Source organism: Camelus dromedarius, chromosome 23 (genome assembly GCF_036321535.1).
Source record: "Camelus dromedarius isolate mCamDro1 chromosome 23, mCamDro1.pat, whole genome shotgun sequence".
Lineage (NCBI taxonomy): Eukaryota > Metazoa > Chordata > Mammalia > Artiodactyla > Camelidae > Camelus > Camelus dromedarius.
Window position 1 is genome coordinate 21,691,681 of NC_087458.1, and position 19,702 is coordinate 21,711,382.

The following is a 19,702-nucleotide window of genomic DNA, read 5'->3' on the forward strand; positions in this document are numbered from 1 at the left end:
TGCTCATTTTTCATGATAGCTTTAAATCCTTCCTTAATTTTATAAAAATTTTAAAGGAATTTCATTAAATGTCATTGACTATTGCACAATTCAGCCAATGCGCCCTCCAATACAACTATGTAGCACTGCAATAGATTTATTTGTACAATAATCTCAACTGAACTGCTGTCTGAGCTACTGTTATCTGTCCTGCGGACTCTAAAGCAGCATTAACTGTATTGATGGCAACTACTCATCTATCCTAACTCAATTTATACCCACAGCCTTATGCCACTGAAGGAGAAATATTACTATGTCTATTACTATGTCTGGCAAAAGACAGAGTTATCAGAACTGAAATCTTACCCTTAGGAAATTTGGTACTGCTAAAGGCTTCAAGGGAGAACCACATACATTATTCTAAACACTTTTCTTCCACCTACAAACATACATGGCTTATAACTCAACAGCATTCCAAATGTTGTACCAGTAAAAGTTAACATGTCACTTCCCAACTATTTGTTTTTAATATAAAAAAGTTTAGAGAGTAATTTATTAAAATTCCAAAGACACTGCAGGAAGAAAACTGGCACATAAATAAAAGTGCTGTCAAAGAATTGATTTGATAATATAAATAAGTAAGTCTATTATTTCTTCTCTTGTTACCCTGTTATTCAAGACAGCTCTCTTATTTCAACAAAGGTTATTATTTAGCTATGTCAGTTCATTCTTAACTCTTCTACTAAAAAATTAACTTTTTGTTTTGACTTTACTGTTACTGTGTTCTTACATTCTGGTCATGTTTTGTTCTTAATATATTAGGATATCAAGAGCCTACACGGTATCCTTTTTTTAATATTCTGGGATATTGAGGTTCTTTGAAGTTTAAAAACAATAAAATTTTAATAGGAATATTGATTTAAAAAAAGTGTAAAGAATAGTATTATTTCTAGTAAATGTTGGCTGAAAGGGAAAGAAAGACAAACAGCTATCTTTATTGGGGGGAAAAAAAAGGGCAAGACCTTCCATATAACTAAGAATTTAAGTACTTCCAAAGACCGAATCATTTGTTCCCAATCTTGGACAAATTTAATCATATCTGTTCCCAAACACAAATAAAATCAAACTCTAGAAATACATCATGGAATAAACTCAAAAGGACAATGTACATTCCAGGTACAGAGAGCTTTTCAGAGCTAATCAAAATGGATGGCCTCTTAATTCACAATACAGTATTTCAGCTGCCCTAATTATGAAATCTGATGACACAAACAAAAATAATAAACAGTGACGAGTTAGGCTGAAAAGGCGCTTGTGCAAATAAATTCAAAAAAGAACTATAAGTCCTGCTTGATACACAAAATTCATTTCTGCTATCCACTATCACCAGTAATAAAACAAGTGGTTTATACAAGTTAACTGCAACAATTCAGTTTCATATAACTTTTTAAATTTAAAAAATAAACTTTTTTAAAGAAATAATATAAATGGGGACTTACTTACACATGAAAATAAACAGCATTTTTCTCTCACACTTAGAATGTTTCAACTGTTTTAAAAAGGTGATTTATTTAAACAGTTGTAAAACATAATTCAGCTTCAGGAACTGGCTGTATTCTTTGTCAAAAGGGCCATCAGTCAAGTGAATAAGCATTAAGGCAACAGATCACACGAGACACCTGATTAATGCATACATCTAGTAGAGTGAAGCACAAAGCAATGTAAAGACGTCAATATCTCAAGAAGGGAACTTTGTCGGTGTTCCCGCTGTCTGTCATATTATTTATAATTATAAAACATGTATTAGCAGACAAGGCGAATTAGTACCCCTCCATACTAGAATCCAATTTATCAAAAGAAAATGTAAAGTGAACACAGTTGTTAATGGTCTAATGCATTACCATGTTAGTGTGCCCCAAGAGACAGACGCTACCATAATTTCAAGGAAACAAAAAAAGATTCAGAAATTGGCCATTTTAATGAAAAGAAAAAGGCAGATCTTTAAAGAATACAAACACAGGTAAAGTAAATAAGAATTGATGTTATTTAACTGACTTTCTCCCCAAACAATAACAGTGAAATGTTCCATAACACAACACTCACTATGTGTCAAGCACTGTCTTAAGCACTTTACATAAAATATATTTAATCTTCAAATCTCCATTATATAGATAAGGAAACTAAGGTATACTGATGTTAAGTAATTTGCCCAAGGTTCAGTAGGTAATTCCAACTCAAGCCATCTGCTTCCAGAGCCTAAGCTCTCAAATCACTGTGCAAAACTTTCCATTTTAATGAGAAAAAAAAAAAAAGGGCCAGTCTTCAAGGAATACATAAAAAGCAAAATAAATAATAATAACATAATGATACCTACTATATTATATATGACAGTAATAATATCATTCACTCTGTGCAACAATTTAAACAGAGTGAGGAAAAAAGGGAGTAAAGTAGCCTCAGAAGCTTTCTAATTAGTGGGAAAGATGATACACAAATATGCAAATTCCAAAGGACAAGGACAAAACATGGCGCAGGAACTCAGGACTCAATGATCACTAAGGCCTACTGGAAGAAAATGGATGATGCGTGAGTATCTTCCTCCATCAAATACCCAGCGTGCCTGTTACCTGTCAAACACGGACCTCACTGATGGAAAACCAGAACTCATTTGAGAAATTTGCAGAAATATGCATTAACACAAACCTGGGCTATTGCAACAGCCTCCTTACAAGTCTGCTAATCCTGATTTCCTCTTTTCTAATCTACTTGAAGGCCTGATATTGGGGAAAATTTCCAAAAACACAGCTCTGTTCACATAATTACCTTTATTTACAACCATGTAAAATCCAAACTCCAACCTTTAGCAAAGATCCTTCATAACCTGGCTTGAACCTTTTCTTGAAACTTATTTTATTTTTAAAAATATGTATACAAGCAATGGTTCAAAAAGTATACAGAGAAAAGCAAGTCTCCCTCCCAATCTTGCCAAATAAGCACCCAACTTACCTCCCTAGAGACAACCAATAGTTACAGTTTGTACATCACTCTAGAGTTACCTTATGCATATATGTATTCATATGTATTCATACTCTTTTTTAAAATTAAACACATGGGATGGTATCGTACATACTGATTTGCACTTTGCCCTCTCCCTCTCACATCACACAGTATCTTGACAATCATTTCATATTAGGGATACCTCAATTTTCTCCCAGTGGTTGCACAGAATTCCAACATATGGATGTATCATAAATTTAACCAGTCTAATGAGGAACACTTACTTTCTAGTCTTTCACTTTCAAACAATGCTGCAACTAGTAAATACCCTTCTATGTGTGTCATTTTTCACACTTGCAAGAATATCCTTAAATATACCTGGATTACGACGTGCTAGGTCAAAAATCATGATCTTTTTACTATAGATAAATAAAGCTAAACCTCTCCCCACCCAGATTACCACTGATAACCTCAACTTTGCCTCTGAATGCTCCCATTTACCTTAACTGAACTGAAATTTGGCTTCCCCTGAAAAAGCCAATTCCCCTGAAGCTCTCTCACACTCCATGTTCAAGCAGGCCGCCGAGATGAAAGTCAGTGTCCTCCTTGCTATCCATGCCTTCTTCCAGCCATTCTCCCTCCAACCTCCTTAAAACCTCCCGTAACTTATAGCACTCCATACTGTTCCTTGTTACTCCTGCTACCAATCCATGAGTTCTTGGAAATTTTATCTTCCAGCTCAGAATCACTCTCTCCAAATCTACTCTTGTCATTTCTTGTCATTTCCATTTAGTCTTTCCATTTAGGCATATGCTTTAACTTTGCTCAAATTTTGTTTCCTCAGCAGTTTTAAATTTTTTCTTCTTTTAGATCTCCTACCTTTCCAGTGAGGTTTACTATTTTCTATTTGACAACTTTCCCTATTTTTCCCATTGTAATTAGCCTGTGTGGATTTTCACTCTTCTAGGGCCAGTTCAGATCATTTATAGTTCCTAGAAAATAATCTGTATCATCTAAGATCCCAAGTTTATTTGCAATAGACATGAGCAAAGTAGTTTCTTATTTTTTTTCTTCCAATGTACCTGTAGTTATTTCCTCAGTTTCATTTATTTTACGTACTTGAAGTTTCTCCTAGTTTTCACTTGATTAAGCTAACAAATGTGCATCTTTTATTTGTTTTAAGAGGCTCATTGATTGAAAATAATTGTCTATAATTCACTTGTTTTTTCACATCTACCTTATTACTTTCCTTCTCCTTTACTTAGGTTTATTTTGTTCTTTCTCTAACTTCTTCAGCTGGATAGTTAATTTATTTTCATACTTACTTCTTCATTAGTTGAGTGTGTAAAGCAAGAAATTTTTTCTGCATCCCATAGGTTCTAATACATAGAAGTGTCACCAAAGTGGTTTTATTTCCACTTTGACCCTAAAGTTGCCAAAATAGCTTTTATATTTCCATGTGTTAGGTTTTTTCTGTTTTCTAATTTTGCTACAAATGTCTAGTCTTACCGTATTGTAATCAGATAATGCTGTCTCTGCTATTTTTATTTTCTGTAACTTGACATTTCATATATGATTTAGACTCTGTACATTTTCTGATGTGCCAAGGACACCTTAAAAGAAGTCATATTCTTTATACATGTTTGTATATGTGTTCTAACTTATTAATTATGTGCTGTTTAGGGCTTCTATAGTTTTATTTTTAGTCCACTTAAGTCTGATCTGTCATGAACTAAGATCTGATCTGATTTAAAGTCTCATATAACTAATACTTTTATTTTATACTATAGTTAACAGAGGGATTTCCCAATATATGATATTTATAACTACTGAAACTTCATCATGGACTGAATCTTGATTATCGTGAAGTGCCGTGTGTGTGTGCGTGTGCTCACACATGTGTATGCATGCGGGGGGTAGGAGGAAGATAAACTGAGATTTAATTTCTAGCCAGAATTAAACCTTACTTTCTACAGTCATAACTCCAAATTTTAGGAACTCTTACATATAGCACAGTTTTATGCTTCATATTGTGATCTAACATGAAAATATTTCCTTTCTGATGGGAGGTTAGACTATTTACATTTATCAAGCGCATATTTGCTTTTGTCATTTTATTTTGTGATACATATTATTTTAACTGTACTTTTAATTAAAAAATATCTGACTATTTGATTTCTTTCTGATTTCTGTGTTATTCTCATTAATGGGAATTGTAGTATTGCTGTCTAGTGGCTATTTTTATGACTTTATGAGTTACTATAGAAAGAAATAAAAGATTAAGTCTCTAATTGAGCAAAGGACAAAATTATTTTTGCCTTTCCTCTTCCCATCCTATTGATTACATTGATCATCTCAGAATTTACTTTATACATTCAAAAGTATTTATATCACTCATTCTTATGCAAGTGAAAAAATCTATAAATAATTATCTGAGCACAGAAATGACTCCCATTATACATATAAAGGCAAACTAACCATGCATTTCTAATAGTCACTGAATGTCCCAAACTTATTCATTGTAAGTAGGCTCAAGTATCTGTCCATTATATTGTCCAATGTAGTCATATCAAGTAATTTACATATTAAAATGTACATCTTATTTTAAATTATTTTTAATGTATCCTTTAGAGATAGGTCACTATACATTTTAATGTGTGTATAGGTTGCAATATTCATTAATTTTATTTCAGAATAATGTCAATGTTCCAATAAAACCTTATTTATGGATGTTGAAATTTGAATTTCATATAATTTTCACATGTCACAAAAAATTCCCTTTTTTCAACATTTTGAAAACATAAAGACTATTCTTAGATTGTTGCTGTACAAAATTAGGCAATGGGTCAAAATTGGCTTGTAGGTCTTAATTTATTGACCCCTATCTTGAATGAGTGGATATACTTGATTTTATTTCATAGGCACTAAAATGAAGCCACATTTAAAGTTTATGTATATATTTGTTTGATTATTTTCATTAGTTGGCTGGTTTTGTTTTTAATCCCATAAAGCTACAAGATCTTGCTTTAAAACAGTTACTTTAAAATTTTTTATTTTTCTGTGTCCTCTGGCTATCACTGAACAGCCAGAACAAATACGTATACTGGATGACAAACTATAGTCTGAAACCCTTTTGTGAATGTCAAGAGTTTACACTGTGATAAAATGTCTTTCTCCTCAAAGCATTTAAAACTAAAGATGCAACTTGAGGCTCCTTAAGATCAACATTCTGATTATTAAATTTTTCTCATGTAAGCCTATATATATCAAGTTATAATCTACACTCACATAAATTAATTTAGTTGTAGACTCTTCATTTGTCCTAAAACACCTTTCTGTGAAGAGTATAACAGTGTCCTATGATAGACGGCGTTTATTACAGAACTCTGGCAAACTGAAAACAACTTCTGAAGTAAAGATTAACAGAAAGACTGTATTAAAACATCTACTAGAGAAAAAAACAAGAGTTAAAAAAATATATCTTGTCCCCAAAGCTTGTATGACATTTTGTCTTCTTTGGAATTACCTGTATTTAATAAAGTGGAAGCATCTATGTGCAAGTAAAAGTCCAATTCTTCACTTTTGAAATCGAAGTAGAAGATACACCTAACTTTTTAGTTCTGTATCCACTATAAGTATTTATGAGCAACCAATTAAGACTGCAATATTAAATCATTAATGTCACTGCTGGGATGCTTCATGAGAAACAACATAACATGACATAAAGAAACTACTCAATACTGCAGAGGACTAATCTGGAGGGAAAATGTATAATCTAGGAAAAATTTCATCATGAATATATAAAAGCGTGCCCTCAAAATATCCATTAGCCAGATAGACTTTAACAAACCGGAAATCTATGTCATGTTTCCTACGGAAACAAGTAGACAAAACCACTGAAGAAAAATATACAAGAGAAAATGTGACTTTTACTAGATAAATCCTTTCAAGCTATCACAGCAGGAGAAGAAAAAAGGCTCTTGTTCTAAAATTTATGTAGAAATGCTAAGAATCAGAATAGGAAACACAACTTTGAAAAAGAGTAACAAAGTTGTAGGACCTACATTATCAGATTCGAAGGCATATTATAACACAATAATCAAGAGAGTGTGGGGCTGGTCTAAGAGCAGAAATACAGATCAATACAACAGAAAAGAGAGTCAAGAAGTACACTCATAAATATCAGCTCAATTGATCCTAAACATAGAAATCCAAGGGAAAAGTTCATCATTTAAATAAATGCTGCTTGGAACAAGCAGATATCCATACTGCGGGGGGAGAAACTGAACTCCAACCTTTACTTCGTTTAATTTAAACAAAAATTAACTCGAAATGGATTACAGACTTAGATGTAAAAGCTAAAATTACAGAGGAAAACAAAGGAGAAAAATCTTCACAATTTGGGGCAGGCAAACATTTCTAAAGGAAAGAGCTTACATCACTTTAAAAAGTTGATTACCTGGAATTCATAAAAATTAAATACGTATGTTATTTGAAAGACACTATTAATATAAAGGCAGGCCACAGACTGGGAGCAAATACTATCAATACGTATTTCTGACAAGGACTTGTATATCCAAAATACATAAAATTGCTCACTATTCAATGATAGTAAACACCTCATTTTAAAATAATGGGGAAAAGATTTGAGTAAGTGCTTCATAAAAGATATACAAGTGGTTAATATGCACATTAAAAACATTAGTTATAAGGGAAATGCATAGCAAAACAACAATGAAAAACCACTACATACTCACAAATTAAAAGACTGACAATGCCAAGTGTTACTGAGGATATGGGGACAAATGGAACTCTCTTACATTGCTGACTGGAATATTAAAATAACTCAATCACTCTGGAAAACAGTTTGGCAGTTTCTTAAAATGTTAAGCACAAACTAATCATACATCCCAGCAATTTCAATCCCAGGCATTTACCCAAGAGAAAGAAATATGAATATGAATATCCAAATGACTTGCGTGTGAATATTCATAGTCACTTTACTCATAACAGTCACCAACTGGAAACAACTCAAATGTCCATCAACACATGAAGGATAAACAAACTATAGAAAATTCATAAAATGGAATATTGCTAAATAATTAACTAGTTAACTAACTAGTGATACAAAAAATAACATGGATGAATCTCAAAACATGCTGAGCTAGACACAGAAGGGTACATACTGCATAGTTCTATTTATAAGAAATTCCAGAATGACTGAACTACTCTATGATGACAGAAAGCAGGTAACTAGTGGCCTGGAAAAGGAGTCTGGAGGAAGAGGTAAAATTAAAGGCAAAGTGGCAGGAAATAAAATTTTTAGAAATGTTCTATATTCTGATTGTGGTCTATACAATTGCCAAAATTAATACTTAACACTTTATTGTATGTAAATAAGTTGATTTTTAAAACGATCTAATTTGTGATTCTACAGTTATTAAACTTAAATTACGTAAATAATAGAACAACAAATTAAGCCCTCTCAGGGATGAATCAAAGAACAGCATTTTATAACTTTACATGCTATCAACAAAAATGGAAAGGAATGAGAAGAGGAGACAGAATACAAACACAATTAAAAATCATTAGTGATAGAAAACCATCCCTGTTTCCAGATTAGAATGATACAGCTAATCATGATGCAAGCTTTCGTCTTATTTCAAGGCATTTTTCAGCTCCACTGGATAAATAATTTTTAGAAGACACAAATAGTAAACTGTCTGCTGAACAAACCACAATTTGTTATTACATGAGTACTACAAATCTGTAGCTACCATTCAATCAATGATGTAGTGCTTACCACACGACAGGCCAAGTGACAGGTTATTTGTGTTAAGTAATGATGAAGCATATAAAATAGCCAGTCATCACTAGAAGATCAGAAGATCTGACACAAGCCATTTTCTTTCATAGATACACTGAAGTCCAAAAACATGACAAAACTTTAATCAAGTGTAATAGCATGTGCTTAGAGCCTAAGCAAATCTACTAGGTCAGGAGTCCGCAAACTTGTCCTGTAAAAAGGTCAGAGAAGCTGTGCAGCTGTCTACTGAAGCTGCTCAGCTCTGCTGTTGCAGTATAAAACCAGCCATAGGCAATATGTTAAGAAACAAGCATGACTGTGTTCCAATAAAACTTTACTTATGGAAACTGAAATTCAAATTTCATATAATTTTCATGTCATTATTGTAAGTCATTTTACTGTACATCATATGTTATTATTCTTCTTTTGATTTTTTTTCCGATCAATTAAAAATATGAAAACCATGCTTAGTTCATAGGCCATTCAAAAACAGGTAATGGACCAAATCTGAGCCCCCTTGGCCATAGCCTACTGATTCCTATATGAAGCAAAAAGCCAGGATTTTTCTTATTCACAATGTCTTCTTTTCTAAAAGTAAAACCAGTGCAAAGCTTGAAACTTACAAATATCAATAATTTAAAAGTAATTACCTCAGACTTAGTAAACAATCTTATGGTTACCAGGGAAAGGGGGTGGGAGACAATAAATTTGGGAGTTTGATATTTATAAATGTTAGCCACTATATATAAAAATAGATTTAAAAAATAAATAAGTAAAAATAAAATTACATAGAAATATGAATTTTATATTACATTTACACCAATGGCAATATGTATATTTAAAATTACTTTTAAAGGATGGGGGCGGGGAGGTAGCTCAAGTGGTAGAGTGCATGCTTAGCATGCATGAGGTCCTGGGTTCAATCCCCAGTACCTCCATTAAAAATAAATATAAATAAATACATATAAATATAAAAAATAACGGATAATAGAAAAGCAGTTTCTGAGTATATGCTCAATAAATATCAGGTAAGTAAATTTTGGAACCATCTTTTGACCCCCTTTTTAAACAGATTTACTCATGTGTAATCTGTCAAATGTAATATATTCCCTACCACCTTCGTATGAACACACTAAGCACAGTAAGGTGAATAGCCCTGTGGACACTGGCTACCACACTCTACTACACCTCAATGATCTCAGGGTCTATTAAGATATGTCAAACCACTTGATCTTATATTAAATGGAGACAAACTGCTTTACTTTTTAGCTCCTATTTGCAGTTTCATCATTTCTTCCCTTTGTCAAGCTAACAACTACCACTTTCTGCTGCTGTCATTGAAATCTGTCTACTGAAATTTCTCTTCCCTTTACAATTTGAAGAGACACAAGCCAGATAACTAAGATTACAGGGGCTGTATATAAAAAAAGTCAATAAACCTGAAATTACCCAAGAAGCTAGCCATATGCTAATATACGAGCGTTAGTCATTAAATTAATGGCATTTATTTTGTTCTGAAGCCTTTTTGTTTCTCACTTCAGCCTTGGTTAATGACTGTGATTCAGACAGATGAGACTGCCAGAGGTTAAATTCTTTACAGGTGAAGTGTTTGTGAAATATGAAACTACTGTGGGGAGGGGATAGCTCAGTGGTAGAGTGTGTGCTCAGCATGCACGAGGTCCTGGGTTCAATCCCCAGTACCTCCATTAAAAAAAAAAAAAAAACCACCTTAATTACCTCCCCCCCAAAAAGATAAATGTAAATATGAAACTCTATTATGAACAGTAAAGAGAGAAATTAACTCAGATAAAGGGGAAAAAACTGAAATGATACATGCGTACAACTGTTCTTAGAGTAACAGCCTATCTTATCTAAGAAGTTTTAAATGCCTAGAAATCTCTGATGTTAGCAATATATGGGCAAATTACCACAACTAAGGAAAATGGTGCTACACTGAAGTTACCTTTGTCAAATTTTTATATTATAAAACACTTCACCAGATTATAGTTTATGTATACTGACATCACAGTTATTTCTAAAGTGTGGTAAAGTGCAGTCCTACTAAATTCACACTAGTGATAAAATGGACAGAGACTTTGCTTTTATCCAAAGGAAACCAGAATGTCACCCCCAAATATGCCTCTTTGACATGAAAATTATTTTGAGCCAAAGGCAATCAAGAAGCAGTAAATGCAGGGAAATGTCTCTTGACCTGTTCCCCTTTTCTGCCTAAAAGCAGGCTAAATCCACCTTTACTGGACACACTAGACTCCTACCAGCCCAGAGACAGCACCAGATGAATCTGCAGACAAACTAGATCCTTCTACATATATTTACCTTCCCACAGCTTGCTGCTCTTGAAAGCCTAAAACTGTTTTCCTTTGTCCTGTCTTTACAGTTCTTTGCTAAAGATGCAATATAAGCCAGAGTTCTAAGTCACCTCTCTGAGCTACTCATTTCCCTGGATTTCTCCCATGTATATATGAAATATACATATATATCAATTAATAAACTTGTTTGTTTTTCTCTTGTTAATCTGTCTTTTTAACTATATAGGGGTCCCAGCCAATAACTCAGAAGGGCAGACAGAAAAGGATTTTTCCTCCCCTACATATCCTCCTAATTAAGTCAAAAGTGTTAAGAAAGAAGGACTAAAGAGACTACATTTAAGAACATATTTTTTCAAATTTTAAAAGGTTCAAAACGTCCCTTTCAATCCCCCAAACTGTGTATCCTATTTACTGGCAGCCCAGTGACTCACTTCTATGTCAAAGTGAGATAGTCCTCCAGCAGAGCAAGAGTAGGCTTCCTTTTAAGAACTCAGCTTTGCAGGTTAATTATCAACATGAAATAACAAAACTTTACATATTACGGAGCTTAATCCCAATTTTCACTATAAACTTCGTTCACCAAAAATGACTAAGACAACTTTGAGAGAAACTAAGAGACTTTATTTGTTCTGGGTTCTCTAAGCTAGAGTTTCCCTATCTCTGTGCAGCAGGCAAGACAAATTAAGTTAAACATGTGATTAATACCCTCTGTCCTTAGGACAGTTGGTTACAAGCTGGTTCCCCAGCCAAGCCCTCACCCAACTGATCCAAGAATAGAAGGAATAAATATCTTGGTACAAATGCAACCCATTCATAGCACACTAGGACAGATTATTGGTTAGGGAACTATGAACTAAATGGTTTTCTACCTTATTTTCTTTGAAACATAAACTATAAAAAATAAATAATCATGGTCTGTTCTTAAGAATTAAAATTCTAAGTATTTCCTAGTAGAAGTAAATTTCTTCTACTAGATGTAAGTATCTTCTTTTTTAAAGTTCTTAATCTAAGACTGTTCTTGAAGTGTCATCTCAGACCAGCAATATCAGTGTCAGCTGAGAATCTGTTAGTCCCAGCACAGACTACTCAATCAGAAACTCTGGGAGTGGGTGCAGGAACCTGTTTTAACAAGCCCTCCAGCTACACCCGAGGCCTACCAAAGTTTGAGACCCACTATCCTTAGGCATGTTGGTAAATCTGAAACAGTAAGAATACTGTCTAACATTTACTTAGATGTTACAGTGTGCCACACAAAATGCTAGAAAACTTGGGGGAAAAGGGTATAGCTCAAGTGGTAGAGCATATGCTTTGAATTCAATCCTGCACATGATCTAATCCTACAAATTTCTCCCCTTTCCTCATTGGTTTGCATGGCAACACATTCTCTAGTTTTCATTTTCATCGAAGAATCTTCTCTATCTGCTTTACTGGTTCCTCCTCCTCTACCTGATGAGGTTAAACATGAGTCTCCAACCATGGTGTCAACTGTCGACTGCACAAGTTCCCTTATTCACAGCCCTCTTCTCTGTACAACCAGAGCGCCAATGCATAACCTCCCATGTGTCTCATTATCTATAAACTTGCTCTTTCATCCGGAATCCCTGTCTCTGTAAATGACATATCTTTTTCGGCCCAGCGACTCAAGCCCAAAACCTGGAAGTTAGTTATCTTCTTCTCCTTCAAAGACAGCATCCATCACTCATCAAATTTTGTCTACTCTAGTCCCTACATATTTTTTAAATACTTCTTCACCGAAGCCCCACTGATCTCATGCCAGTATAGGTCACAGGCCATCTTCATGCACTATTCCTGGACAACTTCAACAACCACCTATATATCAGGTCTCCCTAATTCCTACTCTTGCTTCTTTCAAATCCATTCTCCATACCGCACCCAGTACACACTTTCATAACACTTAACAACACTTTATTCTATATATAGGCTTAAAGGTGTGTCTCTCCAGTAATCTTTATATCACTCTTATTTGTAACCTCAGCACTTACACTGTTTGTTATGAATAGATAAATTCAAAAAATTAAAGCAAAAACAATATCCTAGAAAAATACAGGTGACTATATACATACAACTAATATCAGGATTGCAGAAAACTTTTCTAGGTTGAAAAAAACCTAGAGATTAATTTTAAAAGTCATTAGAGCACAAGGCAACTGCCTCCTGATGAAGCCTAGAACCCTTCTGCACACAGCTAACTACGAAGATCTTCCCAATATTGACCTTAAAGTGTGGCGTCTGGTCATCAGTCCTACTTTAATCTCTTGGTACCAAACTGAACCATTCTAATTCCTCTTCTACTCTGATTATTTGAAGAGAGTCATTAGGTTAACAAATTCTACTCTTTCCGGAAAATAATTTTATTATGAATAAAAGGCAACTTTCTAATTCTTAACTTTCATGCAGGCATCTATTTTATGTTCTAATTAGTGACAAACTTTTACTAGTCTACTAAAATCTCAAATGCTAACCTAATTAACACTCTTTGTGGTAATAAGTGTAAAATGACTTGAGCTTATGGTTTCACTGTTCTACTGACAAGCCTCAGCCTAAGCAAGGGTAAAGGAAAATAAAGAGGAAAAACAAGAGGAATTGGGAAGAGCTATGGGGAAGAGAGAGGATGTAGCAATTTCTAAAGCTTAAACAGACTATTTGTATTTCATCTTTAACCAATATCTTGAATTATCACAGAAGTAGAAAACTCATTATCATATTCTACAACAAAGAATATATTAAAATTTGCTGACAATCTTGGATGTCTCTATTTTAAGTTGTTAACATTAACTTATTTTTCTGTCATGCGTCATCGGTGATTACAGACTTCTTTTTTTTTCAGCCTAAGGATACTTTCTCTACTTATCAGCAAGCAAATATGTAAAAGCAGGTTAAGGTGGACGACTGCTAGAGCGCTCTCAGAGCATACAAAAAGTTCTCCATTCATTCAACAACTATTTACTAATGAGCACCTGCCATGTGCCAGGCATGGAGATGCAGCAGGAAATAAGGCAGAAAAGACCCCCTTCCCTGATGAAGCTTCTAGCCTAGAACATAGTTTTCTGAATTACTTAAAAATTAGTCCTAGGCCAAATTCAGGAAAAAAAAATCCTTTCCTCTGCACTCCTACTCCTCTCATTTCTCACAAACCCCAGATGGCCCAGAAACTCTTAAGACAATAACAGAAATACCTTCTGACAAAAAGATAAGAACATAAGCAGTCCTAAAAACCATACTTCTTCCCCAGAAAACAAGTCATTAATTACCTGGAGGGTTTTTTTCAAGTTCAAATTTAAAACTGACAGTATTCTACAATAAAGAATTACAGACACAACATGTAAAATGATTATAACTCAATAAAAATGTTTAAAAAAAAGAAGTTATAAAGGAGAAAAAAAAGAATTTACAATAAAGAATATTAAAAGGTACTCCAAATTTGGATCAGCACTGACTGTCATTATAAACTGAAGTTTGGTAGAAACAATCCTTATACCTTACTACTACCAAACAATGAGTATTTAATTTGAACACTTTCAAACTATGGCCAAAGTGACACTGGAACGTAGTATCTACATTAAGTTAAAAATAAAAAATATTTAGAGAAGACAGTAATAGGACTACAAAGTATCAAAAACTCAAAGGAATTAATTCTTTCAGCTGTCTCAAAAGTAAAGTGCTTTCTGAAACTTTTCCCAAAGTTTCAACAGATCCTGAAGGGACAATGAAACAGCAGAACTCAACGCCCAAAATGTCTTCGTTCAAATCTTAGTTCTGTCATTTATTAATACTATGTTTATCTTGAACAAGTCACAAAAGCTCTCTCCACCTCAATCCCTCATCTGTAGAATGGGATTAATAGCAATGCCTAATTGATAGGGATGATATAAATATTAAATGAGTTACTGAAGTACTTAAAATGTCATGTAAAATACTTATAAAGGTATCTGAAAAAAAGTAGTCAAAAACTACATTAGCAGCAGCAAAAAATGCCACAATACATAACCATTTTCTTCTTATAAATTTACTAAAGCCTGGTGTAATTCTATTTCAAGAATTTGAGAAAATGTAAGCAAAAATGTTAAAACAATCTCTAAACTACAGATGGAATGTATAATAATTTAAACATAACAATCTAGGTACACAAAATTCAAACCAAGAATTCAACAAAATAGCCATTGCTACTAAGTATTCAATAAGTTTAAACAATGCAGTTTCAAACCATTCCTCTCTGGTGGCCAGTGAATATTTAATTTAAGAAAAAATGCACAATGTGACATTATTGCTATGTGTAAGAAAAGTTCTCTCCTTTCCATCACTTGCTGTTGTTAACCTAGGACCATCTGGTATTCATGAGAATGAACTTCACTATAAGATACTGATTGCCATACTTTGTCTATTCTCTAATAGTTGAGTTATTGTCAAAGTAAATAAATGCTGCCACCTTGTGGGCTTATGAGTATGGTATTAAACAACCCAAAATGATCCCCAGGCCTTTAAAGAAAGATAAATTTTAAAAACAAAAGTTTCTGGTTCCACTTTTCCTCTCAGTGAGATTTTCATTGCAATAAATGATCAACACTAGACACATTTCATGCAATTTTACAGTAAGAATAATTTTTTCGATCAGGTAATGAAATAGCGCACCAAATTCAAAATTATTTGTCCTCTCTTAACATGTCTTTCTCTCTCTTCCCAAAAGAAATTCATTAAATGTCCTAATTTGAGAGGAATTAACAACCTTTAAAATGAATTTATTATCAACAATGTGTCTGAATGTGAGAATTAGAAAAAGTAAAAAAGTCACAAGGGTTGTGAAAGTTTGAAAGTCCCTTCAATAACAGTGGCCACTACGTTCCTTTGCTGTTAACTACTATTGTCTTCACCAGCTCTGTCTGATAAACTTTGAAAACTGTAAAATTTGAAAACTGATAACTTTGAAAATTTTCCTTCAGAAATGTCAATTCATGTAAACAAGAGAAAAGAATGAATGTTAACATGCAAGATGAAACAACAAAAGGCACCTTTAAATTTTTTATTTTGCTTGAAATATTTTAATATAACTAGTCTCATTTTCAGTAAGTGATATTTCCAAACTGAAATATTAAGTCTTCCTATGACAGTAAACTTCTGCCTCAGAATGCAGTGCTCTGATATAAATATCTTTGCATGACCAAAGTTTATTTATTTAAAAAAAAAAAAAAATTAAATCAAGCTAAAATGGCTTTCAGGAATGATGAAAAAAGAGCTCTTACCCTTTTTGAATACCTAGAGATGTACAACCCATTCTACATTTCCTAGACAGAAATACTGCTTTTGGAATGTGAAGTTAAGAAGGAAATTTTGTTCAATTTTGGGGTTTTTTGTTCATTTTTTAATGGAGAAGAAAATACAATACAGGATGGATTCATGGTTGTGAGGGACATTAACCAGTATTATAAGAAGAGTTCTAATTTGTATTACATCTTAGTTGGGTAGAGCCATATAATTACAGGTAAATATATACACAGCAGGTCAATATTATTTCTTCTATAAAGGCACTGAAATACAATTGAGAGCTCCCCTGAATCCAGGCATCAAATCTGGCCTGTTTGTGGTTATGTTCCTAGCCTAGCTGACACTAACCAGCTGGTCAATGAATTTTTGTCAAATAATTACTCATTTAATTCATCAGTTAAATTTTAATCACTCCACTGCATAATTAAAAAAACTTACATTGCCAACATTATAGAAAAATAAATAAATATATGATTTCTGTCTTTGTAATCAAGTTAACCAAGATTGAGCATAATTAAAGATTTAATGCAATAGTCTCTTCAGCTAATGGCTTGAATTTCAAGATCAATATTCATATACATAAATAAAAATCTTAGTTATGCAAATAGAAAAGCACATGCACTTTTAGTAATTTTAAACAAGTTAAAACTTGCCAAATTCCTGATCTGCATCAAAAACATCTTCTTAAAGGCTTCTTTCACTCTATCTAGAAAATCTGAACACACAGACTGGTAATTGATAACACCAATGGACTACTGCTAATTGTGTTATATGTGATACATGATACAGCCCAGTGGTTTTACAATGTCCATAAGTTAAGACATAGAGTTTCATAAGAAAGCAGGGCTGAAACGACATAGTACCTGAGATTTGCTTGAAAATACTTATGCAAAGAAAAGTAAGAGTGAAGAGTATACATACACCAAGTATACCAAAATCTGGACTCCTGCGGAGTCTGGGAGATAGTTGTTTAACAGATTATTTTTCTATTTTCTCTATTTTTAGGTATATTAGAAACTTCTATTAAAATTTTTAAGCAATGGTCAAGATGATGAAGATACAAATAATATAAATTAATCATAGAAAGATACTTAGAAAAATCTCAATATTTGGGAACTAATTAGATAAGTCTCAATAATCCATGAGCCAAAATAAAATCAGATTTAAAATTTAAAAGTTTCCTAAACTGAATGAAAATGGAAAGATACCATATCTTTGACACAATAACAATGAATAGTCTAAAAATAAAATTGCCAAAATAATCTCACTAGCAGCATCAAAAAAATATTTAGGAATTAACTTAACCAAGAAGGTAATTTGTACAATGAGATGTACAAAACACTGCTGAAATAAACTAAAGAAGACATGAATAAGTGGAAACACATCCCAAGTTCATGGATTGGAAGGCTGGGTACTGTTAAGATGTCAGACTTCCCAAAGTGATATACAGACTTAATATAATCCCTATCAAAATTCCAATGGCTTCTTTTTAAATAGAAAAACCCATGCTAAAATTCACATGGAATTCCAAGGGACCTGAAATAGCCAAAATAATTTTGAAAAAGAAGAACAGAGCTGGAGAACTCACATTTCCCGATTTCCAAACTTACTACAAAGCCACAGTAATCATAAAACACTGATAAAAACAGACATATAGACCAATGGAATAGAAGAGAGAACACAGAATTAAATTCTTGCATATACAGTCAAATGATTTTTGACAAGATGGCTAAGACTATTCAATGGGGAAAGGACAGGATTTTCAACAAATGATTCTGAGAAAACTACATAACCACATGCAAATGAATGAAGTTAGACCTTTACCTAAAACCATATGCAAAAATTAACTCAAAATGGATTAGAAAACGAAAACTATGGAACTCTTTTCGCAACTTTGGATTTGACAATCATTTCTTAGATATGGCACCATAGGTACAAGCAACAACAACAAAATAGACAAATTAGACTTCATAAAAATGTGAAATTGTGCATCAATAGACAATATCAACAGAGTAAAAAGGCAACCCAAAGAATGAGAGAAAATACTTACAAATTTGATAATGGAATAATAATCAGAATATACAGAAAAGTCCCTAAACTCGACAACCAAAAAACAAACTTAATTTAAAAAAGGGCAAAGGATACAGGTAGACACTTTCACAAAGAAGACATACAAATGTCCTAAACACATGAAAAAGACACTCAATATTACTAATCATCAGGGAAATTCAAATCAAATCTAAGCAATGCCACCTCATACCCAATACAATGGGTATTAAAAAAAAAACCAGAAAATAACAAGCACTGGCAAGGATGTGGAGAAACTGGCTTTGTGCACTGCTGGTAGAAACGCAAAATGATATATAGCCCCTGTAGATATATAGCCCCTGTAGAAAACAGCACTGTGGTTCCTCTAAAAATTAAAAACACAATTACCATATGATCCTGTAATTCCATTTCTGGGTATATACCCAAAAGAACTGCAAGCAAGGTCTCAAAGAGTTATTTTTACACCCATGTTCATAGCAGCATTATTCACAATAGCTAAAACATGGAAGCAACACAAGTATCCATTGAGAGACGGCAGATGACCAAAATGTAGTACATACATATAATGGAATGTTAAGATGGTATACTTTATGTTATGTATATTTTACCACAATAAAACAATTTTTGGAAAAAATAAAAGATACCACATCAAAATCTGTGGGATGTAGTTAATGCAGTGCTTGGAGGGAAATTTATAACACAAGCTATGTATATTAGAAAAGAAATAAGGTTTCAACTCAATCACTTCCGTTTCTACTTAAGAAACTAGAAAGTTAAGAACAAATTAAACCTAAAGAAAGCAGAAAATGGGAAACAATAAAGTTAAGAGTAGAAATCAATGAAACAGAGAACAGAAAAATACAGAATATTAATAAACCAGGAGCTGGCTCTTTGAGAAGACAAATAAAGTTGAAAACTTCTAAGCCAGACTATTAAAAAAATAAATAAATAAAGGGAAACAAATTTTGAAAATCAGGGATGAGAAAGGGAATACCATTATAGAATCTAAAGATATTAAAAAGATAATAAAGGAATATTATGAGCACTTGTATGTCAAAATTTCAACAACCTAGATGAAATGGACAAATTCCTTGAAAGACACAAAATAAAAATAATTCTCAATCAAGAAGAAATGGATAACCTGATTAGCCCTACATCTCTTTTAAAAATTGCATTTGTATTTAAAAATCTTCCCTCAAAGAAAACTCAAGACCAAGTTGAGTTCACTAGAAAATTGTACAAAATATGTAAGGAAGAAATA

General features: G+C 33.1%; 1 protein-coding gene across 4 annotated transcripts in view; it reads right to left on the reverse strand.

Annotated features, from left to right (window-relative positions):
• COP1 (COP1 E3 ubiquitin ligase) overlaps positions 1–19,702 on the reverse strand; it is a 165,277-nt gene that overhangs the window by 68,198 nt on the left and 77,377 nt on the right. The window lies entirely within an intron of this gene.